Consider the following 5,218-nt stretch of genomic DNA (forward strand, 5'->3'; position numbering starts at 1 on the left):
ATGAGGAAATACCTGAGTTACAACGAAAGTCCGTCCCAACGTGAGCAAATTTTTCAGAAACAGCCGCAACCTAGAATTGAAGAGCCAAACTTTTTGATTGGGCTCGAACATTTTTCATGCAATAAATTTATCGTGGTATGCTTTAGTTGAGCCTTATAAATTTTGACACTCTCATACGCTTCATTGCGTAGCTCTTCAAATTCATTTAATTGGAGTCTCCTATTGGAACCTATATTTTTCATATCAAAGTTAAATTATCGTATGGCCCAAAATGCACGATGTTCCAATTCCACCGGCAGATGACAAGCTTTTTCAATACAAGTCGATAAGGAGACATTTCTATGGGTGTTTTAAAAGCAGTACGGTAAGCCCATAATGCATCGTCTAAGCGAAGAGACCAATCCTTTCTATCGGGCCTAACCGTCTTTTCAAGGATATGTTTAATCTCCCTATTTGACACCTCTACCTGACCATTAGTTTGGAGGTGATATGGTGTGGCCACTTTGTGTGAAATATTATATTTTTTCATAAGTGCTTTAAAATATTTATTTGTAAAATGAGTCCCTCCATCACTAATGATCACCCTTGGGAAGCCAAATCAACTAATGATGTTTCATTGGATAAAACTAGTTACAATTTTATTATCATTAGTCCGTGTAGCTATTGCCTCCACCCATTTTGATACGTAATCTACTGCCACCAGAATATATTCGAATCCAAAGAGGCTGGAAAAGGTCCCATGAAATCAATCCCCCAAACATCGAAGATTTCTACTACTAAAATGGGGGTCAGCGGCATCATATCCTTCTTGGATAAATTTTTGTTTGTTGACATCGCAGACAACTTCGGCCAAATTTATGTGCATCCTTGAAAAGCATTGGCCAATAAAATCCACTCTGCAGCATTTTTGCTGCAGTTTTTCTTCCACTAAAATGTCCCCCACATGCCGAAGAATGGCAAAAATGAGAATGCTTTGGAATTCACTCTCGGGGACACAACGACGAATAACTTGGTCAGGACAGTATTTGAATAGTTCAGGTTCTTTCCAGAAATAATATTTATTTGCGAGAAAAATCGATCCTTTTCTTGTTTTGTCCAGTGAGAAGGTACTTGTCCTGTTGACAAGTAATTGACAATATGGGCAAACCATGGAGGACGGCTAGAGGAGATTGCGAAAAGTTGTTCGTTAGAAAATTTTTTTTGACCTCATCTATACCTATCGTGTGTTCAACTAAGATCCTGGAGATGTGATCAGCTACCACATTCTCAGAACCCTTCTTATCTCGGATTTCCAGATCAAATTCTTATAAAAGAAGGATCTATCTGATCAAACGCGGTTTAGTATTTTTCTTTGAGAGGAGATGTTTCAGAGCCGCATGATCAGAGTAAACTAGAACCTTAGACCCTAACAGATATGAGCAAAATTTTTTCAGAGCGAACACTACTGCTAGTAGCTCTTTTTCTGTTGTAGTGTAGTTTAATTAGACATCGAAAAGAGTCTTGCTAGCATAATAGATCACATGTGGCTCCTTATTGATTTTTTGGCCTAAGACGGCACCTATTGCAAAGTCAGAGGCATCACACATAATCTCAAATGGAATGGACCAGTCGGGGGTTTTATTATAGGTGCTGTTGTCAGGGCTGTTCGTAATGTGTTGAACGCTTTCAAACAGTCTTCGTCAAAGACAAATGGTGTATCCTTGGCCAACAGATTGCACAAGGGTCTTGAAATCTTACTAAAATCTTTGATGAAGCATCTATAAAATCCGGCATGACCTAAGAAGGATCGTATTTGTCAGACCGAAGTAGGGGTGGTAGTTTTGAAATGACCTCAACTTTGGCTTTATCTACCTCGATCCCTCTTTCAGAAATAATATGTCCTAATACAATTCCTTTCCGCACCATGAAATGGCACTTTTCCCAACTTAGGACAAGATTTATCTCTATACACCGTTTAAGAACTTTGGAAAGATTATGGAGGCAATCCTCAAAGGTGGTTCCAAGCACAGAAAAATTATTCATAAAAACTTCAAGACATTTGTCCACCATATCCGAAAAAATGGCCAGTATGCACCATTGAAATATAGCGGGTGCATTGCAAAGCCCGAATGGCATACGCCGAAAAGCGAAGGTGCCATAGGGGCAGATGAAGGTAGTCTTTTCTTGGTCATCCGAAAATACAGGTACTTGATTGTACCCTGAATAACCATCAAGAAAATAAAAAAAACTTAGTCCTGCTAACCGTTCTAAGATTTGGTCGATGAAGGGCAATGAAAAATGGTCCTTCCTAGTAACGGCATTTAGTTTTCTATAATCTATGCATACTCGCCATCCAGATGATATACGAGTGGGAAGCAGTTCACCTTCTTGTTCTCAACCACAGTAATACTTGATTTCTTAGGTACTACTTGAGTGGGACTGACCCATTTACTATCGGATATGGGGTAGATGATTCCAGCATCTAACCATTTTACCACCTCTTTCTTTACTACTTCACGCATGTTTGGGTTCAATCTCTCTGCATATCTCGATGGGGTTTGGCATTTGCCTCAAAATAAATATGGTGCATGCAAATGGAGGGGTCAATTCTTTTAAATTGGCAATGGACCAACCGATAGCCTCTTTGTGTTCCTTCAGAATACCAACCAATTGTGCTTCCTGATTAGGGGTCAAGTCTGATGTAATGATTGTCGGGAGGGTGTCATTGAGTCCTAGAAATACATACTTGAGCGTAGCAGGAAGGGGTTTCAATTCTAACGTAGGTGGTGATTCTAAAGATGGGACTATTGGTGTACTGGCTAATGTGGGCAATGGCTCATACTTGATTGTCCATGGAGGAGTGGTTTTATCGTGTGGTGTATTCAACAAGATGTTAACTTCTTTCATATATTCCTCAAAGTCATACACTCCAAAGTGAGCCAAGCAAGTATCTAAGGGGTCTGGTGCTAGAATTATGGGTGTTGCATCTTCTATAATATCTTCTAGTGTATCTACTTTGAAGCAACTATCCATTGATGGTCCTTGGGAAGCACCAAACACATTCAGTCTTAGTTTCTTATTCTCAAATGATACGTCCATGACTCCTGTCCTACAATTAATGCATGCATTTACCGTAGCTAGGAAGGGTCGTCCTAAGATAATAGAAATTTGTCTGGGGTTACCACTTAGTTCCATGTCGAGAATCAGAAAATCAACTGAAAAGTAAAACTCATCTATCTTGACCAAGACATCCTCAAGCATTCCACGTGGTTCCTTAATTGATCTGTCGGCTAACTGCAGTGTGACTGATATGGGTTTCAGTTCTCCGAATCTAAAAAGTTCATATACCGAACTAGGTAAAAGATTCACACTTGCTCCTAAATCTAGAAGAGCTTTTTCAATGTGATAATCTCCTATAACACAAAAAATGATGGGGGCTCCTGGGTCTTTAAGCTTTGGAGGAGTGGCATGCTGGAAAACAGAACTAGCCTGTTCAGTGAGGTGTACTTTCTTTGGGATTTGTGATTTAGATTTACGTTTTTGGGTGCACAAATCCTTCAAAAATTTGGGATAAGCAGGGACCTGTTTGATTGCATCTAGAAGGGGAAGATTAATTTGGACTTGCTTAAATAATTCCAACATCTCATCGAGTTTTCCTCCCTTCTTATCTGCAGGAATAAGGGCTTTCAGGGCATCCAAAAATGGAGCTTTAGGCAAATAAGATGATTCCGGTGCAGTTGGTTCCTTCTCTATTTTTAGGTCCTCCTTGTTCTTAGGTGATTTAGCTTCGGTTAGAGGTTTAGGGTCGGTCTCATTGATTTTACTAGTGTGTTTAATGACCTTCCTACTTCTCAAAGTCATGATTGATTTGGCATGTTCAGAAAAAACTTTTGGGGTAATAGAGCTCTCAATCACAAATTACCCTCTTGGGTTGCTCTCGGGTTGGCTAGGTAATTTTTCTCCTTCCCTCCTACTGAATGCAGTCGCTAGTTGACCTATTTGGGTTTCTAGCTTAGCAATGGATTGTGTGTGGGAGTTAAGGGTCTGAGTGTTGACTTCTAATCGTTCTAGTGCTTTCAGAACTTTTTCCTCAAAAGCTGAGCTGTGACCAGTAGTAGACGATTGAGAAATATTTTAAAATTGATGGTATGGTCCATGCCATATGTTGGGTCCTGATATTGAGGTCGAGGTGCGGCAAGGCCAATCACTGGTTGTGGTCTCCAAGAAAAATTTGGATGGTTTCTCCAGCCCGGGTTATAAGTGTTCGAATAAGGATCGTTTTCTGGTCTGCGAGCTTGTTGGACTTGAGCTTGTTGAACCTGCTCGTGCACAAACTCAAGAAATTGAGGTGCGGCTGGGCATTCACTAACAAAATGGTTCGGACTTGCACACAATGCACAAACTTCTTGGATTGGGTTAGGTGGAATCGGAGATTATCCAGTATTTAGAAGACGATCTAATTTTTGGGACAGTTCATCTACCTTATGATGGATATCTATGGCATTTCCTACTTCATATATTCCACCTCTCTTTGGGTTTAACATGGGTTTATCTCTAATAGAGGCAGACATATGATGTAATGAATTTTCACTTAAAATTTCAAACAGTTGCCATGCCTCATCCTCACTTTTCAGCATGAATGTCCCACCGCATGATGCATCGACTATTTGTCGATGTCTTTCAGATAGCTCATCATAAAAATATTGGATTAACTGTCACTTGGGTACAGCATGGTGGGGATATTTTCTAATAAGGTCCTTTAATCTCTCCCATGTTTCATGAAATATTTCTCCATCTAATTGGAAAAAACTAGTTATGGCTTTCCTTATTTGATTAGTTTTTTCTATGAGAAAATATTTCTTGAGAAACTCTCCTTGCAGCTGGTCCCAGGTTGATATAGTCGTGGAATCCAAAGTATGTAGCCAGTATTTGGCTTTGTCCTTAAGTGAGAAAGAGAATAATTTTAACCTAAGAGCATCATCGGAGAAGTTGTGAATTTTGACAGTTGAGCATATCTCAAGAAATTCTTCAAGATGTTTATAAGGGTCCTCATTACTAAGTCCATAAAATGAAGGTAATATTTGAATTATACTGGACTTAATTTCATATTGAGTGGCCTTCACAGGGGGCACTTGAATACAAGGAGAGTAGGTATATGTGGAAGGAGTAAAGTACTCCTTCAATTGCTTGGGTGGATCATTCTCCTGATTTCGGTCCATATTTTTACGTCTGTTGGTTC

General features: G+C 39.6%; 1 non-coding gene across 1 annotated transcript; it reads left to right on the plus strand.

Moving 5' to 3' along the window:
• Window positions 1–4,705: 4,705 nt before the first annotated feature.
• LOC140859597 (small nucleolar RNA R71) lies at window positions 4,706–4,811 on the plus strand. The gene has a single exon (XR_012143136.1). It is a non-coding gene; the product is annotated as a small nucleolar RNA R71 (small nucleolar RNA).
• Window positions 4,812–5,218: the final 407 nt, after the last annotated feature.

The sequence above is a fragment of the Elaeis guineensis genome, chromosome 7 (assembly GCF_000442705.2).
Source record: "Elaeis guineensis isolate ETL-2024a chromosome 7, EG11, whole genome shotgun sequence".
In the NCBI taxonomy this organism is placed as follows: domain Eukaryota; kingdom Viridiplantae; phylum Streptophyta; class Magnoliopsida; order Arecales; family Arecaceae; genus Elaeis; species Elaeis guineensis.